Raw genomic sequence first — 19,850 nt, 5'->3', positions numbered from 1 at the left:
CAAATACTTAGGCGAGCGCCGGACTGCAGCTAAGTCTTCGAGTGACAAAACTTAGGCGAGTACTGGGCTGCAGCTAAGCCCCCGAGTGGGAGGATTGCTCTCCACTCGACAGGATTTTTTCAAACTTAGGCGAGTGCCGGACTGCAGCTAAGTCTCCGAGTGAGAAGACTTAGGCGAGTACTGGACTGCAGCTAAGCCCCTGAGTGGGAGGATTGCTCTCCACTCGGTAGGATTTTTTAAATACTTAGGTGAAACGGGTTCGCAGCTAAGCCCCCGAGTGGGAGGATTGCTCTCCACTCAGTAGGATTTTATTTTTACAAACTTAGGCGAAGCGGATTCGCAGCTAAGCCACCCACTGGGGGATTTCTTACGCAAACAAAAATAATAACAATCGCTGGGAAGATTATAATGCTCTTGTCTTTGATAAATAAACTACAGGAGTTTTTTTTCTTATTACATCTCATCCGAGTGAGAATTCAAGTATAAAAGGGGCGGAGTAGCTCCGCATTCCAGGCTCGTGGCTCATTAATCTGGCGATCGACATTGTAGAGGTGGTACTCTCCATTGTGGAGGACTCTGGTGACTATGAAGGGGCCTTCCCAAGTAGGAGCGAGTTTGTGTGGTTTTTGCTGATCCACGCGGAGGACTAAGTCTCCTTCTTGGAAGGCTCGACTCTTCACATTTCTGGCATGGAATCGACGGAAGTCTTGCTGATAGATGGTCAATCGGATCATGGCCATTTCTCTTTCTTCTTCCAGGAGGTCGACTGCGTCCTGCCGGGCTTGTTCTGCTTCTTCTTCAGAGTAGAGCTCGACTCGAGGGGCGTTGTGAAGCATGTCACTCGGCAAGACTGCTTCGGCTCTGTAGACCAGAAAGAATGGGGTTCTTCCGGTCGATCGGTTCGGGGTCGTCCTCAATCCCCCAAGAACTGATGGAAGCTCGTCGACCCATGCACCTGCTGCATGCTTGAGATCGCGCATCAATCGAGGTTTCAGTCCTTTGAGAATCAGGCCGTTTGCTCTTTCCGCCTGTCCATTCGACTGAGGGTGAGCGACCGAAGCATAGTCGACTCATGTGCCCTGAGAGGCGCAAAAGGCCTTGAATTTGTCGGAATCGAAGTTTGACCCATTGTCAGTGATGATGCTGTGCGGAACTCCATATCTGAATACCAACTCTCTGATGAAACTGATAGCAGTGCAAGCATCAAGATTCTTGATAGGCTTAGCTTCAATCCATTTGGTGAACTTGTCGACTGCTACTAGCACATGAGTGAAGCCGCTCCTGCCCGTTTTTAGTGGTCCAACCATGTCCAGCCCCCAAACAGCGAAGGGCCAGACGAGTGGAATGGTTTTCAGAGCTGACGCGGGCTTGTGTGACATATTGGAGTAATACTGACATCCTTCACATTTGTCGACTATCTCTTTTGCCATTTCATTGGCCCTTGGCCAATAGAATCCCGCTCGGTATGCTTTAGCCACAATGGTCTGAGAGGACGCATGATGGCCACAGGTCCCCGAGTGGATATCATCAAGGATCATCTAACCTTCTTCTGGTGTTATACACTTCTGACTGACTCCAGTCGTGCTTTCCCTATAAAACTGCCCCTTTATGACTGTAAAGGTTGTGGATCAATGGACGATCTCTCAAGCCTCTTCTTCGTCCTCTGGGAGTTCTTTCCTTAAGATGCACGCGATGTACGGTACTGTCCAGTCGGGAGTGATCACCAAGAGTTCCATGATTAGGTCGACCACAGCTGGAACTTCAACTTGAGTTGTATCCGTGGCGATTTTTGGCTACGGGGCCTCTTCAGTGAAGGGATCCTCCTGAATTGATGGTGTGTGGATGTGTTCCAAAAACACATTGCTAGGAATGGCTTCTCTTTTGGAACCTATTTTTGCCAAATCATCAGCTCCTTGATTTTTCAGTCGGGGTATGTGATGAAGTTCTAACCCCTCGAATTTCTTCTCCAGCTTTCTCACTGCATTGCAATAACCAGTCATGGCTGGACTTCTGACGTCCCATTCCTTCATCACCTGATTAACCACCAAATCTGAGTCGCCATAGACCATGAGGCGATGGACGCCGAGTGAAATGGCCATGCGCAACCCATATAAAAGTGCTTCATACTCCGCCCCGTTATTGGAGGAATCAAAGTGGATTTGAAGAACATATCTTAGCTTATCTCCTCGGGGGGATACCAACACCACTCCTGCACCGGAACCATTCAGCATTTTGGAACCGTCGAAGAACATGGTTCAATGCTCCGAGTGAACCTGAGTTGGCAGTTTCTGTTCAATCCACTCGGCGACGAAATCTTCTATTTCCTGGGACTTGATAGCCTTCTTTGCCTCAAACTTGATATCTAGAGGAAGGAGTTCAATTGCCCATTTTGCCACTCGACCAGTTGCATCTCTGTTATGTAGGATCTCTGACAACGGAGCATCACTAATGACTGTAATGGAATGATCAGAGAAGTAGTGAGCAACTTTCTTTGTGGTCATATAAATCCCATATACAAGCTTCTGATAATGAGGATATCTTTGCTTCGATGGGGTCAATACTTCAGAAATATAATATACTGGGTGCTGAACTTTGAAGGCTTTTCCTTCTTCTTCCCGCTCGGCCGTAAGTACCGTACTGACGACTTGTCCCGTGGCTGCGATGTAAAGCAGCAAAGGCTCCTTGCTGATTGGGGCAAAAAGCACCGGCTGGGTGGAGAGCAGAGCTTTGAGCTCTGCAAACGCTGCATCAGCTTCGGGAGTCCACTCGAACTTGTCGGATTTCTTCATCAATCGGTAAAGAGGCAATTCCTTTTCACCGAGACGAGATATGAATCGACTTAAAGCGGCCAAGCAACCAGTAAGCTTCTGGACGTCGTGCACTCGCACAGGACTTTTCATTCGGAGTATAGTACCGACTTTTTCTGGATTGGCATCGATTCCCCGTTCGGAAATTAGAAAACCGAGTAATTTTCCACCAGGAACTCCGAATGTGCACTTTGATGGGTTAAGCTTGATATCATACCTCCTGAGGTTGGCAAAGGTTTCAGCAAGGTCAGCCAGCAGGTCGGAACCCTTCCGTGACTTGACCACAATGTCATCCATGTATGCTTCCACATTCCGACTGATTTGAGTGAGCAAACACTTCTGAATCATCCTCATGAATGTGGCTCTGGCATTCTTGAGACCGAACGGCATGGTAACATAACAGAAGCACCCGAATGGAGTGATGAAAGCTGTTTTGATCTCATCAGGTCCATACAGACGGATCTGATGGTACCCGGAATAAGCGTCTAAAAAAGACAGTCGCTCACATCCCGTAGTCGAGTCGACTATCTGATCAATGCGGGGGGAGAGGAAAATGATCTTTCGGGCAGGCCCGATTGATATGTTTAAAGTCAATGCACATGTGAAGTGACTTGTCCTTCTTGGGGACCATGACAACGTTGGTGAGCCACTCGGAGTGGTAGATTTCTCGGATGAACTCTGCTGCTAAGAGCCGAGCCACCTCTTCGCCAATAGCCTTTCTCTTCTGGACGGTGGACCGTTGGAGATGTTCCTTGACAGGTTTTACTTTTGAGTCGACTCTTAGGCGGTGCTCAGCCAGCTCCCTGGGAACACCCGGCATGTCAGAAGGCTTCCATGCGAAAATGTCCCAGTTCTCATGGAGGAACTGGATGAGCGCTTCTTCCTATTTGGAGTCGAGTGTTGTTGAGATGTGAGTTGGAGCAGCACTGGGATCAGTCGGGTGGATGTGAGCTGTCTTCGTTTCGCCAAACGACTGAAAAGATGATTCTGTGGTGGGCTTCTTGGCTCGCAACAAATCACTCGGGTCTGGAGTCTTCTGGTATTCCTGCAGCTCCACCACCGCCATCTGAGCATCAGCAATCTTTGAACCTTTCTGAAAACATTCTTCCGCTTTCTTCCGATTGCCCATAATAGTGATCACACCTTTGGGGCCAGGCATCTTCAACTTGAGATACACATAACATGGTCGGGCCATGAAGCATGCATAAGCCGGCCTGCCCAAAATAGCGTGATAGGCACTCTGGAAGTCTACAACTTCAAACGTCAACTTTTCTTTGCGGTAATTCTTGCAATCACTGAAAACCACATCAAGATCAATCTGGCCGAGAGATTCAGCCTTCTTCCCAGGAATGACTCCATGGAAACTCATGTTGCTGGTACTAAGTCTGCACATCGGAATGCCCATCCCTTTCAACGTTTCCGCATATAATATGTTCAAACCACTGCCACCATCCATCAAGACTTTGGTCAGTCGAGTGACTTCAACAACTGGGTCGACCACCAAAGCTTGCCTCCCAGGGGTGGCGATGTGCGTTGGGTGATCGGACCGGTCGAATGTTATGGCAGTCTGAGACCACTTCAGATAACTAAATGTCGCCGGAGCAACCATATTCACCTCTCAGTTGATAACTTTCAGTCAACTTTTGCTTTCAACATCAGCAAAAATCATCAGGGTGGAATTGACCTGGGGGTATCCATCGTCACTATCTTCCTTGTCCTCAACTTTGTCCGACTCCTTGTCCTTATCTTTGGGCTGCTTGCCCTGGAACTGCTGGATCAAGAGCCGACACTGTCGAGTGGTATGTTTCGGGTAAATGAAATTACCCTCTTTATCTTTCTTGGTGCGGATGAGACATGGAAAATCCAACACATCATTTTCGTCCTGGTCTTTAACTTTCTTGGGGTTCCAAGGTCCTTTGGGTTTCCCTTTAAACTTTCCTTGGGTTACAGCCAAGGCTTCCCCAGGAGCAGCTGGCTCGACTTTCCGCTTCTGTTTCCAATTGGAATTTCCTCCAGTTTCTTGGGCGATTGACTTGAGCTTGCCACTCCTGAGTCGATCCTCATCTTCACCATTAGCGTACTTGGTGGCAATCTCCATCATCCGATTCGGAGACATATCTCCGGTCCGACCGAATTTCAGATTCAGCTCTCTGTACTTGACGCCTTGTTTGAAGGCACAGACTGCATGGTGGTCAGGCACATTCTCCACCGTGTGATGTAACGTGATCCATCTCTGGATGTAATCCCTCAAAGTTTCATTCGGCTTCTTCACGCAAGACCGTAGTTCCGTCAGCCCTGCCGGTCGCTTGCATGTTCCTTCGAATGTGGTGACAAACACTCGGGCGAGATCTTCCCAAGTGTAAATACTGCTGGGTGCTAACTGGTTCAGCCACGCTCTGGCTGAGCCCTCTAACATGAGAGGCAGGTGCTTCATGGCGACTTCATCATTGCCGCCGCCAATCTGGACGGCCACTCGATAGTCTTTAAGCCAAGTATCGGGCTTGGACTCACCAGTGAACTTACTGACTCCAGTCACCAACCTGAAGTTGGGAGGAATCACAGCGGCCCTGATGGCTCTACTAAAGCACTCTGGCCCCGAAGCATGTGCTCTGCTGCTCGTAGGTGCATCTCTATCATGACCTTCTCGGTGAGCTCTGTTCCTGTCGACCAAACCTTGAACGAGAATGGATCTCGCATCAGAGCCTGGCTCCCTGGAGTCGACTGGAATCCTTCACCCAACACTACGAGGGCGTCTGTCATCCTGCTGTCGAGGCGCATATGACCCGCTCCTCGGGGGAGGGGTGGGCACTCGACGCCGATCGTCACGATCGAATCGGTGATCATACTGCTCACGGTTCCCGTACTGATCACGCCGGTCCCCACGTCCCTCACGCCTCGGGGGTGATCTTGGGCTATGAGCCGACTGGACAGTGTTTGCAGCAATGGATCTACTATGAATCCTATTTCGCGACTGAGAAACAGCGGAATTCTGGTCTCCGGCTGCCCAGAGTAATGCTCTGATCTGCTGCGAGCCTCTGCCAGACTCTAACTAGGAAGGCTGAATTGACTCTGCTATACGGGCTGCAGCTGCTAAATTCTAAATCGAAGTTCGATATACCTGCGGGGGCGAAAAGAGCTGACGTCGACTGGATTTGGGAACCCATTGTCGCGCACGCTCGTCGAGTGCTCGCTGGAGGTTCTCCAGTCGAGCACGCTCGGCCAAGTTTGCCAGGTGCACGTCCTCCAAGGCACGAGCCTCGGGGGTTTCTCCGATGATAGGAGTGTGCAGTGCATCCATGTTCCAGCGATGAAGTTCTTCTCTCTACATCGACGTGAGAGGCTCGGGGAGATATTCCTCATGGGGACACGACGGGTCGCCTCCACCCGCGCCTCCGTCGGTGCGGGGAAAATCGGGAGGACTAGGCACTCGGATGCGGTCTCTGTAGAGCCAGTCAACAGATCGAACAGGCCGTAGAGGGATTCATCGGGCTCGATCGCCGTGACTTGAGGGGTGGCCGACTTGCGTGCCACCGCGTGTCTCACCCACCGCTAAAGTCTCGACCGACCGGAGCGCTTGCCCCGGTAGGAAACAGGGAGGGAGGACAGCAGAGGAGCTGACCGATAGTGGGTCGACGGTTGCCGCAAAAGGATGTCGCGGGCGCACGCGCGAAAGTGCGTCGCCCCGCGGATAGGGAGCGCGTCCACGTCGAGCGGAGCCTCCTGAAGCCAAGCGGAGTCATCGGCGATGAATGTGAGCGCGCCGAGACGGATCTCGCGGCCCTCCACCAAAACTCTGCCGGAAACCATGATGATTCGGATCGGAAAAGATCGCAACTCCTCCAACAAATCGCTAAAACACCTGCCCCATGGTGGGCGCCAACTGTCGTTTTTCTAAGTCTGACAGTAATGTAGGGGGGTAAGTATGGAGAGGCAAGATCTTAGCTATGGAGAAGTTGTAAGCACACGAGGTTTACGAGTTCAGGCCCTTCTCAGAGGAAGTAATAGCCCTACGTCTCGGAGCACGGAGGCGGTCGACAGGATTATGTGTGTATGGTTTACAGGGGTGCGAACCCTTTACACTAAGGAGGGGGGTGACTTATATAGAGTTCGCCGGACCCCTCCGGCCCTCAGTTATGCAGGGTTTTAAATACATTAAGGTCGGGCGTTACTGGTAACGCCCCTAATAAAGTGCTATGATCACCATAAAGGCTACTTAATAACCAACCGTTAGCATGCAGTTTGCCTTTAGGTCTCCTGGCCGTCGAGTGGTTTGGTCTTGGTCGAGTGATCGCTTCTTGGTCGAGTGTCTTCGAGTCTGTTGAGTGGAACACCTCCAAGTCGATTGAAAGGTGATTTCTTCTAGAGATGTCCTTGGGTAGGGCAGTTTGGACAGGTCCATGACCCTACCCTAGGTACATTGCTTCGTCACATGGTGCCGAATGGATCTAGGATCCAATCTCTTTAATAGGTGCTCTTCCTTGCATGGACGGGGTGTTATCTGCAAAAATACCCTGACCTTCCACCTTCGCTTGACACATGGAAGGCGAAGTTATTTAATGCGCAGTAGCCGAGGGGAGCGACATTGAACCGATGGCCGAATACATCACTTGGAGATCATTAAAGGAGGAACCCGCCTTGTAATGCTGAAGACAATTTGTGTGCCGAACACCTCGCTATTGAAGACTGGCTCGGGGGCTACTAAGGGTGTCCTGGACTAAGGGGTCCTCGGGCGTCCCGCCTGTTATCCATGGGCCGGACTGATGGGCTGTGAAGACATGAAGGCCGAAGACTGTACCAGTGTCCGGATTAGACTCTCCCTGGCGTGGAAGGCAAGTTTGGCGAACCGACTATGAAGATTCCTTCTTATGTAACCGACTCTATGTAACCCTAGATTCCCTCCCCGGTGTTTATATAAACCAGAGGGGCTAGTTCGGAAAGGATATACTCATTACCATTGTAAGTGCATCTAGTGCCACCCCTAGTTGGTTTTGGAGTATTGACGACAAACCTAGTTGAGGGACTAATGTGTTTGTGAGAATTGCAGGATAACGCAGGTAGAAGTCCCTCATTGATTCGGTTTTCCTACCAGAGATGACCCCTAAAAATGTATGAAGACATTGAAGTCAAAGGTGGTATATGAAGATATTCACATTGAAGACTATGACAAGAGAAGACACCACATGAAGCCTATGGAGCTCGAAGACTTAGATCTTTCGTAGTTCTTTTTCTTTTGTGTTGAGTCATAGGAACCATCGTACTGTTAAGTAGGGTCCAAGAGAACCAGTCAGACTGACTGAAGTGATGCCTAACCAAAAACCTATGTCTTCGACTGAAGACTATGAGAGCGAATCTTGTCCAGAGTCGGACAAGTCAGCTTTGCTTGTAGCCCAAGTAAAGTTGCCATGTGAGTTTGAAATCTGACCGTTGGAACATGTGTTAGTTCCTTAGTGACCCAGGGTCATTTCGGACAAATCAGGTCGGGTTGCCAAGTGGCTATAAATAGCCCACCCCCCACAACCATAAACGGTTGGCTGCTCAGATTGAGAGTACGGCTTTTGTGTTTGAGAGCAACCCACCTCGAAGCCTTTGAGAGAGAATTCCTTGCGAGGATAAAGCCCTAACAACCCAGAGCCAGAGAGAATTGGGCATCACTTAAGTCTTCTTGTCTGTGTGATCTGAAGACTTATTACACTTGAGGATTGTGCATCCTCTAGCCGGTTAGGCGTCGCGTTCTGAGCATCCAAGAGACATTGTGGATTGCCGGTGAACGAAGTCTGTGAAGGTTTGGGAGTCTACCTTGAAGACTTACCAGAGTGATTGGGCGAGGTTTGTGTGACCTTAGCTCAAGGGGAATACGGTGAGGACTGGGTGTCCTGAGCTGCGTGTTCAGGACTGGGTGTCCGGGACTGTGTGTCCTAAGGTTTAAATACCTAGCCGCCCCAACCCGACGTACAGTTGTCACAACAACTGGAACTGGTCCAACAAATCATTGTCTTCAACGAGTCACTGGTTTCATCTTCCCTTCCCTTTACTTACTGTTGCTCCTTGTGAAGTCATTGTATGTTTGCATGCTCTGTATGGCTTCATAATATCTTCCTACCTAATCCTTACTACATTGCTGCTATTAAGTCATTGTGCTTTCACTTCATTGAACACTTGACTATGGCTTGCCTAGTGTAGTCTACCTTCTGCTGCATGGTAATAGGTTTATTTCTATTGTTTGTCTTCATAACTTCCACGTTTTGAAGACTTTCATAAAAATCGCCTATTCACCCCCCTCTAGTCGATATAACGCACTTTCAATTGGTATCAAAGCAAGGTGCTCCCTTGTTCTGTGTGATTCGGTTTAACCACCTGGAGTTTTAGCTATGTCAACTGCAGGGATAATTAAAGTCTCCGCTGCGTGCACCGTCTTCGATGGAACTGAATATCCCTATTGGAAGAATAAGATGCGCATGCATCTTGAAGCCATTGATGTCGATCTATGGTATGTCGTCGAAAACGGCGTTCCCAAGGCTGGAGAAGGTGTCACTGCTGCTGACGTCAAGAAATTTGTTCAACTGGATCTACTGCCAAGAATATCATCTGTGGTCACCTGACCAAAGGACAGTATGGCCGTGTTAGTGCTTTGAAGACATCTAAGATGGTCTAGGACTGGCTCTCCAAGGTCAATGAAGGCATCTCAACCCAGAGAGATCACAGAATCAGTGTCCTTCGCAACCTCTTCAACCGCTTCAAGCGAAATGACAATGAGAATGTCCAGCACACTTTTGACCGACTCACTGACATCACAAATGAGCTTCAAGCCCTCGGCGCTACTGAGATCACCAAACATGAAGTCGTCAAGACACTACTGAGATCACTTGATAGTTCATTTGACATCCTAGCCTTGATGATTCAAGAACGTCCTGATTTCAAGACACTCGATCCATCTGACATACTTGAGAGGCTCAACACACATGAGTTTCAGCTTTCTGAGAAAAGAGATATCTACGGTCCAAACTATGGGCGAACTCGTGCATTGAAGGCAAAAGCTGTCTCCTCATCTGAAGAAGAATCTGACAGCAGTTCTGATGATCCTGAAGACATTGGAAGAGAACTTGCTATGCTTGTGAAGAAGTTCCAAAAATTCACCAAGAAGAAAGGCTTCAGAAAGTCTTCCCGATCAAGCTCAAGGAATGATGAAGCTTCTGCTCACGACTACAAGAAGAAAACATGTACAAGTGCAAGAAACCTGGCCACTTCATCTCTGAGTGTCCACAGTGGGACAATGAGAACAAAAAGAACAAGAAGAGCAAGGAATATGACTCTGACGACAAGAAGAAGAAGAAATACTCAAAGTCTTCGTCCAAGTCTTCGTCAAAGTCTTCATCACACAAGAAGATCTCATCTGGCAAGGCACGTGCGTTTGTTGGCAAGGAAATGGACTCGGAGGAGGAGTCCTCTTCTGAGGAGGCGGAGGTGGAGTCTGAGGAGGAGTCTGATTCAGGCGTCGCAAGTCTGGCTACAGCATACGTTGCCAAGTCCATCTTCAATACTGAAGACAATGACCTCGTCACCGACACCGATGCAAATGACAAGGACTACTCCGCTTCTACCTATTGCTTCATGGCTCGCGGTGCCAAGTTAAACACACGCACTACTCACTATCAAACATCTAGGGACAATGACTCTGATTGTGATTCAAAACCCAGCTACAAAACACTTGCTAAAATTGCAACTGAACAGCAGAAAGCTATGGAACATATTCAAAAACTATTAGACAGAAGCGATGATCTGTTAGGTGCTGAAATGACTCGATCTGAATCCTTAATTGAAGACATAAAAAATCTTCATGTTAAGTATCAGGAACTTGAAAGTCGTCATGAAACTCTCTCAACAACTCATGAAAAGCTTTCCTATGATTATCTTCAAAGGAAGCAAGATCTTGAGAAATTGAGAGCGGTTCATGAAGATCTTCAAAAGGAAAACGAGTCACTTCACTCCAAACAGATCAGTCGCGCTCAGGAAGGATTTGAACCACCATGTCTTAAATGCATTGAGCGTGATAATACTACTTCTGTTGCTGAATGTTCTACTGCTACTACTGTTGCAATATCTTCAACTGTTGATGTGGTAACTAACCCCTCTGCTGAGGATACCACTGCTATTGCTGATGAGAATGCTAGGTTGAAGACATTGCTTGAAACATGGATGTACAAAAGTCTTAAAGGGAATCAGACACTATGTGATGTCCTCAAAAAGCAGATTCTGAACTGAAACCCGAGGAAAGAGGGTGTTGGGTTCGTAAGGAAAATGAATGCTGATGGCTCTTACTGGAAACCTGAGCAATACCCCAAAACCATGTGGGTTGCTGCAAAGGAACCTTCAGCAGACCCATCCAATCTATCTGTCTTCACCTGTGCTAACCCCATTATCATTGATGAATCCTTTGATGCAAACTATATACTGTTTAAGAATCAGAATGGTGAAGTGTTTTCCAGCTACATTGGTACTAACTGCAGGAATGGACCGCCTATGAAGAAGATCTGGGTTCCGAAAAGGTGTCTAGAGAATCTTCCTATGAATGTCATCATGACACCTCACGTGAAGAAGACAAACCTCAGACCAAAGGCTTCATACGGTACAAAGGCTTCATATAGACAGAGGACTCACCTGAGTCGCACTAACGCAAATGTTTTGCAGGGAAACCATACTCAGGCATATGAATATGAGAGCGGTTCATCAAACCGCCATGTTCATAAGACCAAGAACTATTCTGCTTATTCTTATGAGTACTATTGTCCGCCTGCAAGACTGTTTGCTAGGGCTCCAAAGCCAAAATTCTCAGATGCTGCACTTAGACTTACTGCTTCTCAGCCACCCTTGAAGATGTGGGTGGCTAAGAAAGCTTAACTCTCTTTCGTAGGGAAAGGTCTCCGGCAGAAAACCAAAATCGTCTGATGCCATTGCTGGGGACCTTAAACATCTTGTAGGGCACAAGATCAAATGCCCGAATGGTCTTACTATGTACTTCATTCCTGAATTGCTTGCTACTCTCCCTATTAGTCCTAGTCTGGATCTAAGCTTTCATAACCCATTGGTTCGTCAAATGTTTTTGCTGCATAATGCTCTTGGTGAAGCCTATCCCCCTAACTGCACTGTAGGGTACGACACCAGCGTCTTCAGAATGGATTATTGATAGTGGGTGTACAAATCACATGACTGGCAAAAGAAGTCTTCTTATGGACTCAACCTTACGTCCATCCGACAAGAGCCACATCAAATTTGCTGACACTGGTAAAAGTAAGGTATTGGGTCTAGGTAGAGTTGCAATCTCAAGGGATCAACACATGGACAAAGTCATGCTTGTTGAATACCTTGGCTTCAACTTAATGTCTGTCTCAATGCTTTGCGATTTGAACATGATCATAATATTTGGAAAATATCGTTGCCTTGTACTAATGGAATTTGACAAGTCTCTAGTGTTTGAAGGGTATCGAAAAGATGATCTGTACGTAGTAGATTTCTCAGCAGGACCACAGCTTGCCGTATGTCTTCGAGCAAAAGCTTCATAATGCTGGCTCTGGCATCGGAGGCTTGGGCATGCTGGCATGAGGAACCTCCACACCCTGGCAAAGAAGAAGCATGTCATAGGCATCGAGGGCGTCAAGTTCAAGAAAGATCACTTATGCGGTGCCTGTGAAGCAGGGAAGATGACGAGGGACAAACATCCTTCGAAGACAATCATGACCACTACTCGACCCTTCGAACTGCTTCACATGGATCTTTTCGGTCCCACTCATTACTAAACTCTTACTACTACTGCATGCCTCTATGGCTTCATTATTGTTGATGATTACTCTAGATACACTTGGGTGCACATAATCCTTTACAAGACTGAAGTGCAGGATGTCTTCAGACGCTTCGCCAATCGAGCTATGAACAATTATGGCGCCAAGATAAAGCACATCAGAAGTGACAATGGCACTGAATTCAAGAACACTGGCCTTGATACATATCTTGATACCTTGGGCATCACACATGAATTCTCAGCCCCGTACACGCCACAGCAGAATGGCGTCGTCGAATGGAAGAACAGAACACTCATTGAGATGGCCAGAACGATGCTAGATGAATACAAGACCCCAAGAAAATTCTGGCCTGAAGCCATTGATACTGCATGCCATATAATCAATCGTGTTTATCTTCACAAGCTTCTGAACAAGACATCTTATGAGCTCCTTACTGGCAAGAAGCCAAATGTCAGTTACTTCAGAGTATTTGGCGCAAGGTGCTGGATCAAGGACCCACATCACACCTCAAAGTTTGCACCAAAAGCACATGAGGGTTTTATGCTTGGATATGGAAAGGATTTGCACTCCTACAGAGTCTTCAATCTCTTTCATTACAAAGTGGTTGAAACAGTGGATTTGCGGTTCGATGAGACCAATGGTTCACAAAGAGAGCAACTGCCAAATGTGCTAGATGAAGTTCCATCTAGTGAATCAATCAAGATAATGGGAACTGGAGAAATTATACCTTTTGAAGCTCATCCTGAAGAAGAACTTATCATCTCAGCACCTGATCAACGTGAAGACAATGCTCAGCCTGAAGACATTCCTTCTAACAACGACAATGATCAGCAAGAGCAAAGTCTTCGCCCTGTACATCCTCGTGTTGCCAATGAAGTGCAGATTGAAAGAATAATTGATAGCATCAATGCACCTGGTCCACTCACTCGTTCAAGGGCAACTCAGCTAGCAAATTTCTATGGGCACTTCGCATTCGTCTCAATAACAGAACCCAAGAAAGTTGAAGAAGCCTTCATGGAACCTGAATGGATTCAAGCTATGCAAGAAGAGCTTCAACAGTTTGAGCTGAATAATGTATGGGAACTAGTTAAGCGTCCTGATCCATGGAAGCACAATATAATAGGCACCAAATGGATATACCGCAACAAGCAAGATGAGCATGGTCAAGTTGTCAGAAACAAAGCTCGCCTCGTTGCTCAAGGATATACTCAAGTGGAAGGCATTGACTTCGATGAAACATTTGCTCCTGTGGCTAGACTTGAAGACATACGCATACTGCTGGCCTATGCAAATCATCACAACATACTTCTATATCAAATGGATGTGAAGAGTGCTTTTCTCAATGGCAAGGTTGAAGAAGAAGTGTATGTTGCACAACCGCCTGGCTTTGAAGATCCAAAACATCCTAACATGGTATACAAGCTCAACAAGGCACTGTATGGCCTCAAACAAGCCCCTCGGGCCTGGTATGACACACTCAAATACTTCCTGAAGAGCAAAGGCTTCATACCTGGTTCCCTAGACCCCACTCTCTTTACGAAGACATACGATGGTGAACTATTTGTGTGCCAAATATATGTGGATGACATTATCTTCGGCTGCACCAATCAGAAGTACAGTGAAGAGTTTCGATATATGATGCAAGAGCAATATCAGATGTTCATGATGGGAGAGCTGAAGTTCTTCCTCGGTCTTCAAATACGACAACAACGCAACGGCATCTTCATATCTCAAGAGAAGTATCTCAAAGATTGCCTGAAGAAGTTCGGTATGCAAGACTGCAAAGGCTTCACAACACCAATGCCAGCCAAACATCATCTGGGTCCCGACGACAATGGTAAAGAGTTCGATCAAAAGGTATACCGCTCCATGATCGGTTCTTTACTTTATCTATGTGCATCTAGGCCAGATATTATGCTTAGTGTTTGCATGTGTGCTCAATTTCAAGCGGCACCAAAGGAGTCGCATCACTTAGCTGTGAAGCGAATTCTTCGATATTTGGCTCACACCCCAACTCTAGGATTATGGTATCCAAAGGGCTCAGAGTTTGATCTGGTTGGATTCTCGGATGCTGATTATGCTGGTGACAAAGTTGATCGCAAGTCTACATCAGGCACATGTCACTTTCTGGGACGATCACTTGTATGTTGGTCTTCAAAGAAGCAGAACTGTGTATCTCTCTCCACTGCTGAATCTGAATACATTGATGCTGGATCTTGCCGCGCTCAGCTTCTGTGGATGAAGCAAACACTCAAGGACTATGGCATTCATCTGAAGCAAGTGCCACTTTACTGCGACAACGAAAGCGCCATCAAGATCGCCAACAACCCAGTCCAGCACTCGAAGACAAAGCACATTGAAATTCGTCATCACTTTCTCAGAGATCATGTTGTGAAGGAAGATATTGATATCATACACGTCAACACTGAAGAGCAATTGGCAGATATCTTCACCAAGCCCTTGGATGAGAAGAGATTTTGCAAGTTACAGTGTGAGCTAAATATCCTGGAATCATCAAATGTCCTGTGATCAGGCACACATCCTAACCCTTATGCATATTGATGACTTAGATGTGCAACATATGAAGTAAAGTATATCTTCAATCAATGAAGACATACATTCTAAGTGTGAATACATTAATGTGGAATTTGACTTCGGAGCGCCACGATAATTGTGCGCCGTGTCTGGGTCTAATACTTCCTATACGGTGGGTAACGCCACCACCAAATGTTCTATTTTGAAGTGTTTCACTCATGACGTTACCTTGCAATGTCTTCACATTTGGTTTGGCTTCGATCTCAACATATCTTCATGATTATCTTCACTATGTTGACTATATATATATATATATATATATATATATATATATATATGTATATATATATATATATATTAGTGTTCTGTCCTCTACAGCATTCACTTATAGCTATGTCTTCACTGTTGAATCTTTTGCACTAAGTGAATGTGATCGGACCCTAACCTCTCTATGCTTTCTATCTCAAATTCTATCTCTCCAAATCATATGCATTCTATTAAAACTGTCGAATGTCTTCTCCGTGTCCTTGTCAGCAGAAGATACAGAGACAACCATTAAGTCCGTTTTCAATGCTCATTCCTCCACATGAAACCCGGAGAAGTAGGAACGACCACCCGACAATCAAGGCGTGCGTGGGACGTGGAACAAATCCCAAAATTCCACATAATGGCCACATGTTCCTCAGATGCGAATCGCCAGGGGCACCTGTGTAATAGCGCAGTGTCGCCCATGTACCTATAAATACACACTTCACAGCGGTCATTATCTCTTCTTCCACTCTCGCACGAACCCTAGCACCACCGCTAGCCCTCGACGACGCTGGCGACAAAGCGCTTCACTGCCGCAACCTCTCCGACGCCGTCTTCACGCCGACCGCGGACATCGTCCTCTCCGCCGTTGCCGTAGGTGTCCTCCGTCGCCAAGTTAGGGCACGGAAGATCGAACTGCTCGGCCTCATCTTCCACTTCGTCTAGCAGTTCTTAGTGTGGTAAATAAAACTTCCTTTTTACAGCACCGTTGATCCTATGGATTTGTCACTTTCTACCACAAGTAGTTTCTATTCACACAAGTTAGATCTCTCTCATACTGCATCTCATAACATGCCTAGTATATTCACTTATGCTTCACAAAGTAGTTAGATTCCTCACTTGTACTGATCTGTGGATTCGTACAAATCTGGAACCAACTCCTTATCCATGAGTGAATGTCTTCGCAAAATGAGGTCAATGTCTTCTAAACTGATTTATCTTCAAAATCTTCTGAGAATGCATATGACCTCTTCCCCTTCCCTCGCACCTTAATGCTGTCACAGGTACATGTCCGTGGGAGAATCCTTTGGTTCTCATAGTCTGCATTCATTTGCAGAATTCTTACAGCATCACATGAATTCTCCCGAAGCCAGTTCCTATTGGTCCAGCAAGCGAAAACCTTTGAAGCCTTTGAACGTGTTGAAGCCTTTCAAGTTAAAGTTTATGGCTTCAGAGAAAGCAGCAAGGAAGGGTGGAAGAAAGCGTCGTGGAGAAACATCCAGAGATCTGCCAGATGAACTCTCAGAACTGTACAAGACAGATCCTGAAGAGGATTACAATCAGCGCAAGACCCGAATCCAATGGATTCGAAGATATTGGGCAAAACAATGGTTCAAATACCGATTTGTAACCCAAGAATATGCTGAGAAAAATGCCATCAAGAGACCGTGGGAGACATCCAATACAAGAATCTTCTACCCAGGTCCAGAGATGAAGCCATTGCTCAAGGCTTCTATCCCTGCATGGTCCGTGGGCCACAGCCAGCTGATGCACACCCATCGTCACTACTATGGTGTCGTGACGACAATCTGTTCAAGCGCAACTTCCAGTTTGCCCAGAACTCAGCGAAGCAGAACAAGAAGACTTTGGGGCTAGACTTCAACCCTGGTCCCTCAGCACCAAGGGCAGATGGCACACGAGATGCAGAACCCAATGTCATCGGTCCTTTCTCCAACCTTGAAGGCCTCATCACCCGCATCTTAGTTCAAGGGACTGCAATGAATGAGCCTGCAGCTGACGCTGAATCAGAAGAAGCTCCTGCAGCGCCGAAGACAAAGAAGATGAAGAAGCCTAAAGCTTCAAAGCCTGCCCCCTCACCAAAAATCTCAAGGGCGCAGCCACTGGCAATTGCACCTCCTGAAGACAGTGTGCAGTCTGAAGACTTATATCGCATCTCCAAGCCCCAGAAAGTCAAGATGCCTCTGCCTCACACCGGACAAGAGCTAACTGCTGCTGCCATTCTGCGCAATGACGACATTGATCTGTCAAGTGATGAAGATCTAGCAGATGACGCTCTTGAGCAACTCATCAAGAGCAAAGAAGAAGCAGAAATCTTCAATGATCTGCCTCCCTTTGATGCGACCATCATCCACAACTTCATTGATGAGTGGTTTGACACGCCAAACATCAGCTTTGAAGATCTGCAGCTACCAATTGGCCTTTGTGTCGCCTTCCAAGGCGCCATTGCTTCAGAACTCACTATTGCCCAGCGCATTGTTGAACTGAAGCAAAAGATTGGCTATGAAAAGGCTCAGTTCAAGAAGCATATGGTCAAGCTCAGCGTGCAAGAAGTGAGGTGTCACATCCCTAGTGCTAGTATGCTCTGAGCTAGCTAGTCTTGTGTTGCATCATGTTTAAATTCTTATGAATTTGAATTGGGGACTGTTGCAACCCTAGCACAGATAAATCCAACTAGGTTCAAATAAAAACATATCATTTTCAATGATCCCAAAATTCCTTTGGAAAAGTTTATCATTTTTGAATTGGTCTAGAACCTCTGCCAAAAATGGTGCACATTTTCCTAGGTCACTTTGGATTTTTGAATGAATTCATAAAGTATTTGAATTTGGGCATTTAATTGCTATAAATAATTAAAATGCCCAAATAATTCTGAAAGTGGTTGAGGGCTATTGGATATATTTTCAAAAGTGCCCACAATTATTTTTAGGGTTTTTGAAAATGCCTTAGCATTTTATTTAAGTCAAAAACAGTTACAGAAATAATAGAAAACAGAAATGGAAAAGAGAGAGAGAGAAGAAACCTACCGTGCAGCCCACCACTGTAGTGGCCTTCTGGCCAAAGCCGGCCCGGCCCACCTCCACCTCCCCTGTCGTCTTCTCCCTCAGGCCAGTAGGCAGAGCACGTGCTCGCCACGCGAGCACACGCACCGGGCCACCTCCTGCCTGGCTGCCTGCGTCCCCGACGCCCTGGACGTCTCCTTGCGACGCCACGCGGCCCCCTGACCTCTCCCACTCTCCCCGTGCTCCTCCTCCCCTCCTCTACTCTCCCTTCCCCTCTTGCCCGAGCGCAGCCGTCGCCGCCGCTCGTCGTTGCCGCGTCCACCGACCTCCCCGCGCCCATCCGGGTATGCCACAAGCTCCACCTCGCCCCCTGCGTCCTCTGCACCAAGCCAGGCGCCTCCAGGAGCCCCGTGACGATGTCCCCGACCCCTTCTTCCTCCTTGGGTCGCCGGAGAGCCCCTTTGCCGCTCGCTCGCTACGACGCTTCCCCGAGCCCGTTTCGACGCCTCTGCACTCGCCATGAGCCACTCCTCCTTTCCCCTATTCTCTCGTGCTCGCGCTCGTCCCCTAGCTCCATTTTCCACCATGGCCGAGAGCTTCTCGCCGCCAGCCATGGCGCAGCCGTGGCCACAGCCGCGCAAGCTCACAACAGAGCGCCTCACTGTGCTTAGGAAGCTCCCAGGAGCCGAATGCACGCACCAGCTCCTCCCCTAGCACACCACAACGCATAAACCGTTGTTGCCCGAACTCCGGCAGCCACCACGGGTTCCACTCCGGCGAGCTCCGGCCACCCCCGCACCTCCCGTTGGTCTCCCTAGATGCGCACGGGCACATGCTATCCTCTGGTGCCCTGGCGCGTCGATCCGTCGCCTCTGGCGAGTTCCGAGCGAACTCCGCCGCGGTTCGAGGTCACCGCCGGCGAGGCTCCGGCGACTGCCGACGTGGCCATCATTAACGCTAATGACGCCTAACTAACCCCTCGAGCTCACTGACACTTGGGGCCCACGCTCTAATTAACCTGGGTTTTACTTCTCTTTAGATTAAACTAACCCCACGGGCCCCATGGGTCAGTTTGACCTGGCCACGTCACCGTTGACCTGGTCCCACACGTCAGCCACAGAAACCAGCCCTGGGTCACTGACCAATGGGCCCCACTGGTCAGGTTTGACCCGGACCAGCCCTGTTGACTTGGTGACATCATCATGACGTCAGGCTGACGCAGTAATCCTTTTTCTGGAATTTAAATAAATATTAAATGATTTATTTATTTCAGAAAATGTCCAAAACTTCTAAAAATCATAGAAAATTATCTATAACTCCAAATAAGATAAATTATATATGAAAAATTATCAGAAAAATTCAAGGAATCCATCTGTACCATTTTCATGCATGTTTGAGCAAGTTAACCTCACTGTTTAGGATGAAACATGATTAGGGCAAATTTCATAATAGGTTTGGAGTTGGAATTTGATATAGTTTTGAATTCCACTTCAATTTAAATGACTTTCTGTTGCATTAGCCCAAATCACAACATATTGCCATGTCATGATCATGCATCATATTGTTGCATTGCATTGATTGTATTCTTCCTTGTTTGCCGGTAATTTCCCCCTCTCAGTAGACGTTGTTTCCGACGACGTGATCGATGACACCGATGAAGAGCT

Source organism: Triticum dicoccoides, chromosome 3A, assembly GCF_002162155.2.
Source record: "Triticum dicoccoides isolate Atlit2015 ecotype Zavitan chromosome 3A, WEW_v2.0, whole genome shotgun sequence".
Taxonomy (NCBI): Eukaryota; Viridiplantae; Streptophyta; class Magnoliopsida; order Poales; family Poaceae; genus Triticum; species Triticum dicoccoides.
This window is presented reverse-complemented; position numbering follows the sequence as displayed.